General features: G+C 35.9%; 1 protein-coding gene and 1 non-coding gene across 4 annotated transcripts in view; one reads left to right on the plus strand and one right to left on the minus strand.

The window, feature by feature from the left end:
- The window catches only part of MED13L (mediator complex subunit 13L), a 309,612-nt gene that overhangs the window by 118,116 nt on the left and 174,225 nt on the right, over positions 1 to 17,271 (minus strand). The window lies entirely within an intron of this gene.
- On the plus strand, positions 6,853 to 6,955 carry LOC116527765. The gene has a single exon (XR_004258723.1). It is a non-coding gene; the product is annotated as a U6 spliceosomal RNA (small nuclear RNA).

Consider the following 17,271-nt stretch of genomic DNA (forward strand, 5'->3'; position numbering starts at 1 on the left):
GCTCTCAGTACCTTCTAGATCTGTGTAATACGATTCCCTAGAACTCCACTTCCTCAGCTGTAAAAGCAAAGAAAATAACACAAAGCACCCGGTATGTAGTGAACACTGAAAATAATTTATATAAAGCATTTACTAGCATAGTATCTGAACAAATGCCAGTCCTAACTTAAACAGTTAACAGTTCCTTTTCCTTCCAACTTGAAGCTGTGCTACTGAACCTCTTCACGTTGTAGCTTTTGATCCTGCCACTTCAATTTGTCTTTGAGTACACATCTAGACCTGGAGGTTCCAAGAAACAGACTTCCTTTCTGCTAGCAACTTCCCTTAAAGTTTCAAGAAGATGCCAATTGATTAAATCCATCCAGAGAAGCTATAGTGGCACCAGAGAGTACCATAAAGAATATGCTATAATACGTTTCAGGTGTTTCTCAACTTATAGTGTGAGATATGCTCTAGCCTCAAAAAATTAACATAAGCCATAGGAGTCTAAAGATTTTAAGTGCTAAAATCCTTGGCAGAGGACAAAATAAAATAATACAAAAGGCACTCAGTGGGGGCTAAGCATGGTGGCTCAAGCTTGTAATCCCAACACATTGGGAGGCTGAGGCCAGAGGACTGCTTGAGACCAGGAATTCAACACTGGCCTGAACATAGTGGGACTCTGTCTCTACAAAAATACAAAAATAAGCCAGGCACGGTGGCACACACCTGTAGTCTGTGTCACTCAGGAGGCTAACAGAGGAGAACTGCTTGAGCCCAGGAGCTGGAGGCTACAGTGAGCTACCATCACACTACTGTACTCCAGCCTGGGTGACAGAGAAAGGCTTTCTCTTACAAACAAAATATCAAACTACAAAACTTTGTTTTAACAAAACAAAACAAAAACTACAAAAGCACTCACTAAAAACAGTCCCAGGACACAATAATGAATTCTGCAGAATTCTGCTTCTGCAGAAGCGAGGAGTCAAGAGCAAGCCCTCAAAAGGCGGCTTGTTTTTGAGGGTTTTTTAAAGCTTTTTTTTTTTTTTAAATCTTTAAATATCAAGGCCATGTTTATCTGTAGCCCTGGAATCACACAATTCTTAAATTCTAACAAGCAACTATCCTGACTTTTGAGTCATTACTAACAATTCTGGAAACTAATTCACCATCTTTTATACATCTTGGGTCCAAAGGGCAGAGCACAGACAGACATAAAATAGTGTCTCTGCTACTCTCTGGGTCTAAGGAGTCCTATTTCTAGGGTAACCTCTTCATATCTTTCATGGCTGCTAAGCATGCACTTTCCTCTCTAGTCAGTGCAGTCTTTCCTTGAGACACCACAGTGACATGTGTCTGTCTTACTGCTGCTTCTCTCCTCTTGATTCCACCCCAAGCCATCCAAACCTTACAGACTCATCAAAACCCATTTTAACTTCATAAATATCTCTTCTTCACTAGAGCCCATATCAGTATCTACCTGTTTTCACCTTTATTTCTTACCATCTACTTAACAGATCAAGATACTAAGTATAACAGTGTCTTACCTCTAATGGCTTTAAGTGTTTATGTCTTATCTTCATAATAATACCAAATTCCTCGGCAGGACTTGGTCAAGTTATTTTACACATTCCCACTAACGACCAAAGCAAGATCATTTTTCTTTGCGAAAAACTACTGTTAGAAGAGCTACTCACAGAATATAGACAACAAAACAAATGTATTAGGAAATTAGTAAATAAGGTAGAACCAGTGTTTAAAGTGAATATAAAGTATCTTCTTGCTTTCAAACAGTTGACAGTCATATATGCATATACTCGGACCAAACATCAAATAACTATTAAGTAAAAATAAAGGAATGGAACATTAAGCAGAGTATGTACATCACTGGATATACCATCTGTATAAGAAAGGGAAATACATGCACACACATTTGTGTACATATGCACAGACTAATCTCTGTTAAGGATGAAAATGAACTGGTAACAGGGTTTAACACTAGAAGAAAAACAGGGTGGCCGGGCAGTGGATACAGAAGACTTACTTTCTCACTCTATTCCATTCTGTGGAGCTAAATTTTGTGTCATACACATGTACTTCCCATTTCAAATAACTTAAATAGGATAAAATAATTAGAGAGCTTATCTATTGAAAGGAAAACATTTTTTAGGTATACACAGTTCAGTGAATTAACAAAATAATTGACCAGGTGCCGTGGCACATGGCTGTAATCTCAGCACTTTGGGAGGCTGAGGCGGGCAGATCACTTGAGGTCAGGAGTCCAAGACCACCCTGACCAACATAGTGAAACCCTGTCTCTACTAAAAATACAAAACATTAGGCGGGCATGGTGGCATGTACCTGTAGTCCCAGCTGTTCAGGAGGCTGAAGCACAAGAATTGCTTCAACTCAGGAGGCAGGGTCTGCAGTAAGCTGAGATCAGTCACACCACTGTACTCCAGCCTGAGTGACAGAGTAAGACTGTCTCCAAAAGAAAAAAAAAAGAATTAAAATGCTCTGCTATGCATATGATTTATTATAATGAAGACTTAAACATTCATCCAATCACTTCTTGGGCAATTCTAAATGCCAGCCTCTATGCAATTCTGTAAAGAGATAAATTAATACTTTATAATCAATAACAATTTCTACAATTAAATCATTAACTTTATTAATGAAAGCAGTATAAATAACTGCAAAAAAAAATAGTGGTTATGAACCTAGAAAGGCCTGAATTTAAATCCAGGATCCTAGACTTTGCAGATGCGTAGTTCTCAGCTAATTATTTAATTTGTCTGAAAACTAATTTCCCTCTTAAGAGCAGAGGTCAGCAAACTACGGCCTCAAGGCAAATTACATCCTGCCACCCATTTCTTGTAAATAAAGCTTTCTTGGAACAACCCATGCCTATTTGCCTACATGTCATCTATGGCTGCTTTCTGAGTACAATGTGAAACTTTAGTTTTGACAGAGCCCATGTGTCCCCAAAAGCCAAACATACTTATTATCTGGTCCTTTACAATAAAAGTTCACCTGCCCCTGCCTAAAAGTAAAATGCATACAAATCACATCTGTGTAATTTTCTAAGAATATAAAATCTCAGGATCTGTATCTTAGGGCAAAAGAAAAAGAAAAAAATAAAGAGTAAAAAAGGCTTAGAGAATATAAAACTCCACTCCAAGCAAGCATCAGGTCAAAACTATTTCAGAATGACATCAAGACATTATTTATCTTTTTCACTCTTTCTCCAAGTATACACTAACGTTTTCCAGAGTCTACATGACTCATGATGTCAAAAGACTACAACACAGCTGTATTCACTTAAGCCAGACATTAAAGAGATTTGCAAAAATAGTGCCGTTATTCTTACATTTTGTTTTAAAACACAGTTATTTTAGTTAAAATATAATCATTTATGTTAATATGTAGTGGGTTTATTATTATTTTAAAAGTCAGACATAACTTCTCTCAGTTTTATTTGTTGGTGGTGGTGGTCGTGGGTTTTTTTGAGACATGGTCTCACTCTGTCACCCAGACTGACATGCAGTGGTATAATTATAGCTCACTGCAGCCTCAACCTCCAAAGTTCAACCAATCCTCCCACCTCAGCCTCCCAAGTAGTGGGGAATATTGGCACATGCCCCATGTCCAGCTAACATTTTTTTACCTTTGTAGAGACAGGAGGTCTCACTATATTGCTCAGGCTGGTCTCAAACTACTAGGCTCAAGGGATCCTCTTGCCTTAGCCTCCCAAAGGGCTTGGATGATGAGCATGAGCTGCAGCACCCAGCCTTTTTCTCTGTATTACTATTATTATTATTTGCAACAGGGTCTCTCTCTGTCACCCAGGCTGGAATGCAGTGGCATGACCACAGCTCACTGCAGCCTTGACCTCCTGGGCTCAAGTGATCCTCCTGCCTTAGCCCCTCAAGTAGCTGGGACTACAAACTACAAGTGTATGCCACCACACCCAGCTAATTTTTTTTTTTTTTTTAAGAGACGGGGTTTTACCATGTCAAGTAGGATGGTCTCAACTCCAAGGCTCAAGATATCCACCAGCCTCAACCTTCCAAAGTGCCTCAATTTTAATATTTTATATTTAAATATTAATAATTAGTATTATATATTTAAATATTGATAAATATAATCCACATAAAGAAAAGCACCTTGGAGTTGACAATGTTGCTAACAGGTGTTCTGAGATCCAAAAGTTACAGAATATGCTATGCCAAGCTTGTCCAAGCTGTAAACTTTGGCCCACATGCAGCCCAGAACAGCTTTGAAGGCAGCCCAACACAATTTTGTAAACTTGCTTAAAACATTGTAAGGATTTTCTGATACTTTTTTTTTTTTTGCTCATTAACTATTATTAGTGCTAGTATGTTTGATGTGTGGCCCAAGACAATTCTTCTTCTTCCAATATGGCCCAGGGAAGCCAAGAGGTTGGACACCCTTGTGCTATATTCTAACTTGAGTGCATCACAGTGGCATGATCAATTAGTCAATGAGAACAGCTGCGCCCAGGTGGCTGACCTTCTATTTATATATTTCGCAGGGTTTGGATGAACAGAGCAGAGAATACACTTGGACAATCAGTGACTGTACCACCATCCGGCATGCAGTTTAAAAGAAAAATCTGACAATTCTAATTAGAAGTTCTCCAGGATACTTAAGAAACTTTATTCAAAAGTTTCAAATAAGGTGAAAGGAGGACAGCCTGTTCTTTCAATGCCATACAGGGAGAAAGGCACATATAAGGATCATCCAGCCCTTAGGCTCCCAAACAATGTACCAAAGCACCCCAGGTGTAACACTCCAGCAAATTCACAGGGGTACTGTAGAACATTTTACATTTTTTAGGAAAACAAAGCAACATCTGTCAGAGAACATGCAAACCACTGGCTCAAGTTCAGTTTCAATATCAGATTGTACTACCTTACCTTCAATAAAGTCAAATATTTGTGAGACTGGTTTTTCAGTGGTGGCTGTGTTACAAGGTAAAATCAACGCAGACAGAAAACAAGAGTAGTGATTTCCAGCCTGATTCTTTGGTTTGAGTTGTACAGTGCTCAACAGGCGTACACATCCTGTTAAAAAGCAACTGCAGCTATTTAAGAGTAAATTTTATTGTTTTATTGCAGTATGTGCATTATTTGTTGAAACAGTCACTAAGTTATCAGTACATAAATACTTATTATTTAGACTTAGAAACTAGAACTGTTAGGTAATTCTATGACCTAGGAATACCATGAAAGAGAGAAAAAAATGACAGGGCACTAAGGACGTTATAAAAACAATAAAGTTGAGGAACTTCTGATTTAAGGGAACATACTCTGCACAACCCACATTTCATTATTTTTTAAAGGTCACAAATTTGGTGAAGTTCTGTATTAACTTGTAGATTTGTACCCAGTAGAAACAGTTTCTGTCCTGACAAACAAAGAGCCCCTATTATGGCCTGCAGTCCTCAAGACATTAACCACTTTGAAACTAACATAGCAATCTTATCCTTATATACTTTTATAAATTTCCTATAAAGTCCTAACTAGTCTAATGTTCCCTAAGCTGCTTTTAATATCATACCTGTTCCCTCACTAATGAATGAGTTACAAAAATGTTTGGCAATTATTTGTTTTATATTTGCATTAGGATCCTAATTTTGTCTTTCTGTAAACTGTACTTTAGTATGCTGAAGTCCTTTTCTAGTGTATCTAGAAATAACTATTTTTAAAAGCCAAACTGTAAAGATTTCACTATTACTAAGTGCTTTGGAGGAACATATATAGTATAAAAAAGATTCTATAAGTTAGAATATAATTCAACTATCTTGTAAGTCTATGTTATTTTCTACATTTCTAACATTTAATAAATATATTCAGGCTGGGCACAGTGTCACACGCTTATAATGCCAGCATTTTAGAAGGCCAAGGCACTTGAGTTCAGGAATTCGAGACCAGCCTGAGAAACATAATGAGCCCCTGTCTTTTTAAAAAATACAAACTACAAAAATTAGCCAGGCATGGTGGGACATGCCTGTAGTCCCAGCTACTCCGGTGACTGAGGTGGGAGGATCATCTGAGCCCAGGAAGCTGAGGCTGCAGTGAGCTGTGATCCTGCCACTGCACTCCAGCATGGGCAGCAGAATCAGACCCTGTTCTCAAAAAAATAATAAATATATCCTATCCTTTTATAATCAGAAAAATATACAATAGACTTGTTTAAATGTTTGGGATGATCTACGAACACATTCTTTTTTAAAGTACTATTAATGGAAGTTTTTAAAAAATGAATGACTGAGTAATATAGAATTAAATTCCCTCCAAAGAAACATGTTAGTACTATTCATTAAATAGAAGGCTAAGGACAAAAGAATAAATGCCAATATTTGTATAATTAGTTACTTCTAATGCCAGTCTATACCAGTAAACTAAAAATACAGATAACTTATTTTACTCTCTATCTTACACTTATTCTTCCTAGCATTTTTTTACTGCATGTCAAACACTCTTATCTAGATCACTCTTTTCATCTCAAGCTACAGAAGTGACAAATGTGCCTAAGAAGGGAAAAAAAGGGGAAAAACTCACTTTTGGGGGTATACTTATGAGGAACAGGTGAGGAGGAAGCAAAGTAAAAAGCAAGTAAATATATCTCTAGATGTGTTCAATCATGTCCATCCAAATGAGAAACAAATTCTAGAAGTGTTGGTGGTTTATAAGAAACTTGCTCCTTTTCCTCATCTAATTACTGACTCTGGATCCACTTCCGTCCAAGTTGCTTTCCACCTAGGCTGCCTCCTTTCGTGTCCAGAGTTGCTCTCTCATCTTACTATTAAAGACACTTGGCTCGGGACTACTTAGAACTTCCTCTTGTATGCCTCGGAAGCATATAAACTAAAATTGGAACCACATAGAGAAGATTAACATGGCCCCTGAGCAACGATGACATGCAAATTCATGAAGCAATCCACATATTTTAAATTATAAAAAGAAAAAAGAAAAAAAAAAAAGAACTCCGTATTATACATGAAATACTGAAAATGGATTTCCATACTTGTAGTGAGTCCTAGTAGTCAAAAGGCCTGTTTACAACTACATATGAATATAAGACCAAAGCCAAACCTATGAAAATATTTGGTCTAAGGGAGGGAAAGGGTATGGAAGTTGCACCATCCACTTTTAATGAACGATTTATATAACAAAGAACGTGAATATATGGAAACAACATCAAATTATTTGGAAGAAGAATAAAAAAATGTTACATACTACTAATTCATCCCTGAATTAGGATCATTTAATTTTTGACAAGTTGATAGGTTTGATTCATAAAACTGCAATGAGGTACTATGAGAACCTAGGAAAAATTTATGAAACAGGCTTTTAAAGGTTTGTCTAGTCATTCATTCATTTACATTTATTATCTCATTTAATCTTGTGCAGGCCAGGAAGTGGTGGCTCATATCTGTAATCCCAGCACTTTGGGAGGTCAACACAGGTGGATCACTTGAGGCCAGGAGTTCAAGACCAGCCTGGCCACCTGGCGCAACTGTCTCTACTAAAAATACAAAAAATTAGCTGAGAGTGGTGGTGCATGCCTGTAATCCCAGCTACTCGGGAGGCTGAGGCATAAGGATCACTTGAGCCTTGGATGGATGGTGCAGTGAGCCAAAATCACATCACTGCACTCCAGCCTGAGAGACAGAGGAAGACTCTGTCTCACAAAAAAACAAAAACAAAAACCTGCACAACAAAGTAGATGTCATCATTACTACCTTTAGCTTCATTCCTATTCAGGGTTTAGAAAAGCACAGAGCAGAAACATAGCATATGGTGACTAGACCAATTTGATTACGAACACTAAGAGCATAATTCGAATGAGATTTGTAATAAAGTCCTAAACTTCTGTCATTTATTTTCAGAGGAGCAGGCTATTGGTTGGTAAATTCAGGTCCATCAGGAAAACTCGTAATAATGCATATGGTTCACCACTTTCCTGAAAACAATGCATGTATAAAAATTCATAATTCTTGAGCTAAAAATGTAGAATTCTGAGTATTTATCGTGTGGGTCAGGACAACTGGTCCCTGTTCCTCTGCCTTCCTGCAACTGGCATCACTCTAGCCTCAGCTACAAGTTGGTCCCTCAGTATCTTCAGCTGCTTCTGAAAATGTCTGACTTGTTCAAAGGAGTTACAGGTGGTACTGCATTCCTCCTTAGTTAAAGGAGATTAAATATGCAGGATGCCAATGTCTCAAATGAAGGCTACACAATGATGTACCCAGAATAATTTAAAAAGCTCTGTAACATGAAGCGCTTGAGTTTTATAGCAAGTCAAAACACAAATACAGAATTCTTGGCTCTGCGGCATCTACAGAGCATACTTGTACTTCAAACATTTAGCCGTGTTCACACCTACCAGTGTAATATTCCTCAATGGAAGAATTCTCTAGTTTGAAATCTACTTAATGATTTTATCAATTTTTAACTGGGTATTTTTAGCACCATGTGTTTCTAAGGGTTAGGGGAAAGGGCAGGCCTTTCCACTATTAAAGTGCCCTTTGGTAACCTACCTTTTTGTACTCGCAAAACATGACTGAAATGATCAAGAAATAATGCAAGACAGTACATATTCATTCTACTAATTTAGCAGACTCATGTGTTCAAGTCAGTACTATATGCTTTCAGAGAATGGGTAAATGGAGGGCTGCAGGTAAAGTTGAAAACATAAAAGTACATACAATCCCAATTTTTCTATTTTCACATACTGCTGTTAAAAGATATCATAATGTTTTGTTTCTTTCACTAAAGAATTCTAGCTGAGTGATATTTCTTTTCAATCATGAAATTAAAGCCCAAAACTACTACTCATTCAAGAACACAACAAATCATTAGCAGAAAAAAGTTATTTGAAAGAGGTAAACTACTTTCTGATATAAAGCTTAAATTCTAAAATACAAAAATTAGCCAGGTGTAGTGACGTGCACTTGTAATCCCAGTTACTTAGGAGGCTGAGCAGGACAACTGCTTGAACCCAGGAGGTGGAGGCTCCAGTGAGCCAAGATTAAGCCATTGCACTCCAGCCTAAGTGACAGAGCAAGGCTCTGTCGCCCCCCAAAAAAAGAAAGAAGACGAAGAAATAGAGGTAGGGAGATGACAAGTTACACTGAAACTGTTATGTTTTAAATCACTAAGATAAATCCCAAAATTTACAAGCCAACAGCCCAATTTCATTTTAGTAAAAAGTACCTCCTATATATGTAGTCATTTTTTTAAATCTCAGTTAATGTGTAAATACTTTTAGCCAATTGTCTTCTATTATATATACTACAATGTCCCTTTATTTTGCTACAATCTCAATACCAGTTAACACTAAATAAACAATACTACTCAATTTCAGGAGTACATAATCATACCTCAAATGGTTGCCTAACCATGTTCCCTCTAGGGTCCTCTGTGTGCAAATTCCTACTTTATATATGAAGCACATTTAAGATCTCAAAATGTGTTGGGGCTATTTCTACTATAAGAATTGCAATTCACAATCCAGCATGACAGGGGACAAAGTTCAACAGTACTGTAGCCTTTCTATTAAAAAATACTCATACCAAAATAAGCAACATAAACAGCCCAATTGCTCAAACTTGAACAAACCACTCAGTAATGAATAATACTGATAAATAACCATACAAAATCAAAGACCTTAACACAATTATAAAATATAGTTTAAAGAATCATCTTTTAACATCAAGATAAGAATGGTGAAGAGACTATTTCTATTTTAATGACTCTAACCATACAAAATCAAAGACCTTAACACAATTATAAAATATAGTTTAAAGAATCATCTTTTAACATCAAGATAAGAATGGTGAAGAGACTATTTCTATTTTAATGACATAATTCAATTTTTGTTTTATGTTAGATTACTCTTTTCAAACCTCATTTTCCATTTTGATCCTAGCACACACTAAATAGATTTACAAAGGAAAAGTATGTCCCATTCAGTTCAACCCAATCTATGATAGATACCTTTTGTGCTGGGAATTATAGATCCTGAGTAGAATAAAAGGTAAAATTATGATGTACACTGGAAACTAAACTAAATGATTCTGTATTAAAGACTGAATTTAGCAATAGTGTAGGAATGGAAAGAGGAGGAAGACGACTAAATTCTCATCTTCTATAGTACGGATTCAAGAGAAGACTAAAATAAAACACACAAACACAACATTAAGAACAGCAGTATAAACACGCTATTGATAAATTTAGAGGTAAAATGCTAAAAGAAACAGAAATGTTACCTCAGGGGAGCAACTCAAAGAAGAGAGAGAAAATTTAACTTGAATTGCCAGGGAAGACAGAGAGGGTGGGAGAGAAAGAACATGAACAAAGAGAAAATGAGTTTAGACTATGCTAGAATTGTGAAGGGCAACTCTGGCATGATAAAATGGCTTCTGCTGGGGAGCAGAAATGCCAGGCGATAGTTGGGCAATTCCTACACAACTGACACCACATTATGTTCTTCTATTGGAGGGTGCTTCACCAAAAGAAGTCTAACACAAGGATATACAAGGGCAGAGTGATTCAATACAAAAGAAACAACAAGGGAAGAGGCAGGTAGAAGACTACAACAGACCTGATGTTCTATCAGGGAGGCAGCTCTACGGTTTCCGGAAAACTTTTGTATTTTATCTTAGCACTCAGTTTTCCATGATATTCTTTAACCATAAATATCAAGCTATTATACTTCAATCTTATACAACTATTAATAAAATCCTAAATGAAGCATGCAAGCCACACTTAATCGACAAGTTCTCAGAGACAGATCTAGTAATTGCTACAAACCATACTTAAAAACTTTATTTTTATATCCTTTAATACTCCACAACAGTCATACTGTCATCATACACATTATGCATTTTCAAAATTTTTTCCTTTGACTACATAAAAGAATAACAACAGAACCACAATGCTAGTAAACACCATATTTTCAAATTCATACCAAAATGATGGTGATTTCAAACATTGAGCAAAGACTACTTCTTCAAAATTAAAAAATCGCTCATGTCAATATCTTAGGGGCAAAAGCAGTATACAATATGACATTTCTTATATTGCCATTATTTAGAAAGATTTATAGGAGAAATACCTACTTTATTTAATGCAAATTGTGTATATAAAAACTGATTCATAAATATTTGATTGGTAAGCTTCCTCTACTAGAAGAAATAACCAAAATCATTTTTAAAATCCTTAATTTTTTCTAAATATTAATACTACCAGCTTCACTACAAATGGCAAACTGTCACCATTACACAACAACCAGATGTTAGGTTTTGTGTTAGGTACTTTATTTCTGCTGTTTTATTCATCTACAAAAAAGGCGAGCTTAAGCTGCGTAATTTTAATATAACCTTTTTCTTAACATTTTAAATTATTTCCTTAATGAGGAAAAATGTTAGAAAAAAATGTGTAAAATCAAGCAAAAGCAACAATCTGAACTGTATTCGTAACCATCTTTTCAGAAATGAATATTCTTGTCTAAAGAGAGAGAGAAATGTTCTGAAATCTAATTCTAATCTATAATGCTTTCCCCCCTGCTGCCAAGTTGCTACACAGATGCCACAGTCAAAAAATTTCCCCAAGCGTGATCACACTTTTCAAAGAAAGGATCCCATTTAGTGACAGCACACTATGACTCAAATAGGCAGCCATGCCTCAATCGCCTCCAATTCCCTTACAATCCTATCACCTGCCTTTCAGCCTTGTTTGGTCACCTCCCAGACCTTACTTCCTCTTCCTGGTCTGTCTCATTTCTCATCATCCTACCTTATTCTCCAAAAAAAGTTCATAGGGATGTTAAGAAACATTTGTATAGAGCACAAAAAAGTGCTTCAGGAAAAGGTTTTATATAAATGTTAACTCAACCTCTCTAGTACCTTTAAAAAAAAAAAAAAAAAAAAACAAGGTATAGGTCAGACGCGGTAATCCTGGCACTTTGGGAGCCCGAGGTGGGTGGATCACCTGAGGTCAGGAGTTTGAGACCAGCATGGCCAACATGGTGAAATCCCATCTCTACTAAAGATACAAAATCAGCCAGGTGTGGTGGCACATGCCTGTGAGCCCAGCTACTTGGGGGGCCGAGGCATGAGAACTGCTTGAACCTGGGAGGTGCACATTGCAGTGATCTAAAATCACGTTACTGCATTCCAGCCTGGGTGACAAAGTCAGACTCCGTCTCAAAAAAAAAAAAAAAGATTTAAAAACCAAGGTATATCTTTTACTATATTTTCAATCCTTATTGAAAATAGGCACCATATATTTAAATATATTTTACTTTAAAGTGTAATGATCAATAACTAATGTTGATATATACTGTTTAGACCACTAATAGCACAAATGAAACATAAAAACTAATAATCATAACTTTTTAAGTTATTTTTTTTTTTAAATGAGAAGTTATCTAGAAAGCAAATACCATATTTAACTATCATCACCTCTGGCTGAAGTGGTCTTTCAACTTAACATTCCCCTATGTTTGTTTATGAAACTACAAAGCAAAGTACCTGGTACAGGGAAGATACTTTTTAAAACTATAGCTACTACTAATACTAAGCTTTATCACAGGTCTTATTGTTTGTCTCCTGCCTTTCTGGAATCAACGGTTTTGCATTTTGTAGCTACTTGTTAAAAATATGGCAAAAACGCTACATTCAGTATCTTCAACTCCTGTTTATAATGCAAGTGACTGCAATCTGAATTTCACCACTTGATTGAAACTGCCCATGTTATGGTCACCATGACTACATAATTGCCAAATCTAATACTCTTTATAGTACATGTTTTACATGCCACTATGGCAGACACAGCTGATCAATCCTGAAACTTTAAAATTCCATGGTTCTGGTAATACCAGTCTCTCTTGGTTCTCATTTCCAGTTGACTCTTCAGTCTCCTTTATGTATTCTTGTTTCTATACCCATTCTACAAATGTTGATGTTCCCCAAGACTAACTTCATCCCTCTTCTCACTTTTTACACAATCCCCAAATATATTCAAACAGCAGAATACTATTACTCCCTCAGACTGGCAGAAAATGACTAAGTATTTTATAGAGCTACAAAAAAAAAAATCTGTGAAACTATTATGCATGATTATGTAAGTCCAAATTGTCCCATTAATATTCATCTATAGACTTCCCAACAGCAAGCTCTTGTTAACAGATAGGCACACCACATGTGGCAAGTAAATTTATGAGGAAAACAGAGAAAAATTATAGATAGCTACTGATCTCACTTTTCCAGACACTAGAAAGAGACTTACTTTACTGTTCACACTCTAAATGTCTGCTCACCTTCTATACTAGGAATCCCTTCCCTGCCTTCCTATCTGGGCATCTCTACAAGCTAAGTAACACAGATGACTGGGCTATCACAGAGTTTGGGGAGAAAGAGAAGGACGGAGAGAAGGCATACCACCCAAGAGCAGGGCAGGTTTGCCCATGAGTCGGGGATAGCAAATTAATTCAGAAAATGGAGTAGCAGGTTGTTATCTGTGAAGAAATAAAGAGGAAGAAGAAAGGAGAGAAAAGGAAAGTTTCAAAATGCTAAAAACAGCTCTATGACATCAAAACATTTCTGAGATGAGCTAATAATATATTATTACATAAAATGCATGTTTTGCTATTAAATAGAAAAAATGTATTTACATTTCTTAAACATGTATGTTAGGTAATGTAAGAAAATTAAAAAAAAAAAAAAGAGGTTTTAAAAAGTCCAGAATTAAGAGGAGTTAAAGTAATATACTTTCAGGGTATATGTGTATATGTGTGTGGGCGTGTGTGTGTGCACATGTGCTATCAGCACATACAGAAGTAATTACAATATTTGAAAATGTGTGAAGCTCTCTGGAGTATCACCCAAGAGTAGGTTTGCCCAAGAGTCAGTGACAGCAAATTAACCCAGAAAATGAATTAGCAAGTTGCTATTTTTGTTAACTTAGCTTTTGTATACCTGATACCAGAATAGATCAAAGACCCACTGTTATTAAGGGCAATAAACTATTTGCCAAAAACAACATTCAAAGGCTAAACTGTACAGATTTCAAATTCTCCAGTAATAAAATGTGGATTGAAATTAAATTACAAAACAGATACCTTCCCAATAGAGAAAACCTGTATGATTAAAATAATTTCCAAATGATTTTAAAAGAATTTATTTCTCACTGGTTTGTTTTAAAACAAAAAGCAAAAGCTTTTTTTTTTTTTTCAAGTTCAAGATATACCGTAGAAACCAGAAATTTTTTATATTTGATTTTAGCTGTCACCGCTCTTGAGGACAAACCCAGAGTTGCCTTTTCTACTTATTCTTTTCCCAAGGATATGAATAACAAAAGGTATCAATATGGAGAAAAAAATTATGTTTAATACATTTCTACGTTTCTGAAACTACCTGATCGAATACATATATTTGTAATATGTAAATAATCTATTTAAGAATTCTCCTAAACATCATCTCATATCAAACATTAAGAACTCTGTTAAGAGTCCATTAGTAAATGAAATCATAGCATAAGAATTTCAAAGGAGTAGAGAAAGAAATTATAGCACAAGAAATCATATGCTATTATTCTAGCAGGTAGAACTCATTCATCAGTATTGTTTCATCACTATAATTAGAATTATATCTAAAATATGTATTATGACAAATCAGTAACACTACTAATCAGTAATGCCAGTAATACTAGGATACACTATCTATATGCTAGAATTATATATATATTATATAGATACTATAGGCTAGTATTACACTAAGAAATAAGAGATTTTCTGAAATGTACATATGTACATTTAATTTGTTTAGCACTGGGTAACAGGTTTTCCTCTCCATTGGTCACTAAACTGATATGTACCAATGTACCAAAAAAAACACAATTAAACCTAAGAAAAAATAATTTAATTCATTTCTACTTTCTCTCAAATAAATTATAAACTGCCACAATAATTACAATTTTCAACTCAGTAACAATAAAAGTTCAGTTGAGAAAAACTAAACAGTTCATCCAAAATCTAACCTGCAATTGGAAGAATAAGATGTGAACCCAATTCTCTTCTAATGCTAAATGCGCTCCTCCACAGCGTGACCGCCCATTTAAAACCGTCCATCTCAGACATGACTACTGAGACCCTATTTCAACATCTACCAAGGGGCTCTACTTTCCACTCAGAGAATAAAAGGAGGAAAAGTCATCACATCTAATAAAGTTTTATTAAAGCAAATGCCAACTTTTAAAATTCATCTTTGGTTTAAACTTTTTCTAATTGTTAACAAGCTCTTCTGAAATACTGTTTCAAAATAATTTATATTTCTAAACTGGAGGAAAACAAAGTCCCATATTCAATCATGAATATAAAATCTAAAATTAATTCAATTACAGTGCTCAGATATCAGCACCCTCCCATTTATATCAAATCAAATACCCAAATACACTACATGCATTATTTACATCAGACTTGCTAAAGTTATGAAGATTTCTGGAGCCTAAATGAGTGTAAAGATATAAAACCTCTATATAAAGCAGGCTGATAACTCTATTTGACTTTTTAACATTATTTTTACTATTATCATACTAATTGTTACTCCTTCAATTCCTACTTTACTTCTACATTTCCTCTTCACCCCCAAGTGGCTGTCAAATCATCCTGTACTTGATAATCTAAAGATATTTTATGACTAGCTCAGTTAGCTCACCAGTGACCAGTGACAAGAATCCACGCTAGGAATGGACAGACGCATTCAGAATGATAAAGGTCACTGGGCTAACGCATTTCATATTTAACTCTGAAGAGTCATAAACATAAAAGCCAAATTTAAGCCACCCAGAAAATTTAAGTCCTCTGTAAATTTAAGGAGAATGTTAAGATTAAAAGTAAAAACCAAAGGCCCAGGTACAGAGGCTCACACCTACAATCCTAGCACTTTGGGAGGCCAAGGTGGGTAGACGGCTTGAGCTCCGGACTTCAAGACCAGCCTAGCCATCATGGCACAAAATCCTGTCTCTATAAAAAATACAAAAATAAGCCGGGTGTGGTGGTGTGGGCCTACAGTCCCAGCTACTTGGGAGGATGAGATGGGAGGATCGCTTGAGCCCGGGAGGCAGAGGTTGCAGTGAGCCGAGATCACACCACTGGCACTCTAGTCTGGGTAACAAAGCGAGACTCTGTCTCAAAAAGAGTAAAAATAAATGAAAGTAAAAATCCATGAAACACAGTAAGTAAGCTGAATCAATATATATACAAGAAAAAGGTCCCATTTCATCAGTCAAAGTATCTGTAAACAGAATCAAACTTTTACATATACATACAGATTACTACTTTTTAAAGGATTTTGAATGTACTGAAAAGGGAAAATACTTCAAAAAGGTTTATGATGATCTTACAAATAAAACTTCCAGTCCCTAATTTATCTGATTTGAAAATTTTCATAAATTATGTTTGGTTAATGAGAAGACTCCACAACCATTTCATTAAAGATTTAAAGCAGACAGATTGAGTGAGAAGACTACTAATGAAGTCTGCTAGAAACTAAGAAAGTTAGGAGAGCAAAGGTTCCTAATGAGGCAGGAGTTTCCAGTTGAAATTTCTGCAGCCAAAAGAAAAGGCCTAATCTTAAAACTATTATTTAAGGCTTCAAGTGCTCTAATCTGCACCCAGTACCTGGAACACTTAGGGTAAGAACACCAATAATAAAACAAAATCTAAATTGTATACCATGCTATTCAGTAATGAATATTCACCATCAACTTATGATTCCAACTACACGTATGCTACATTCAGAGGTAGGCAAAGGAAATTTTAAATTTTGAGGGTTCTATTTTCTGATTCTGGCGTGACTGATCTAAAATTCCATTTCTGTATAGTATCAAGGACTGCACTTAAACATACGCATATGATGGCTAAAAGTTTAGGATTGTTTAGGAAAGTAATTCAAAGTTTTGGTTTCACAATCATCAAGGATGTGTTGACCTTCTTTAAGGGGGACCAATGAATTCAACAAAAATTGTCACCATTTCTTCAGTGTTTTTAAACATATAACACTTTTAAAAAGTTAACAATGAGCCCAGGTACAGTGGCTCGCATCTGTAATCACAGCACTTTGGGAGGTGTCAAGGCAGGTGGATGGCTTGGGCTCAGGAGTTTGAGACCAGCCTGGGCGTGGCAAAATCCCATCTCTGCCGAAAATATAAAAAATTAGCCAGGTATCATGGGACACACCTGTGGTCCCAGCTACTTGGA

Source organism: Sapajus apella, unplaced genomic scaffold (genome assembly GCF_009761245.1).
Source record: "Sapajus apella isolate SASKATOON/1434 unplaced genomic scaffold, GSC_monkey_1.0 scaffold2, whole genome shotgun sequence".
NCBI lineage: Eukaryota > Metazoa > Chordata > Mammalia > Primates > Cebidae > Sapajus > Sapajus apella.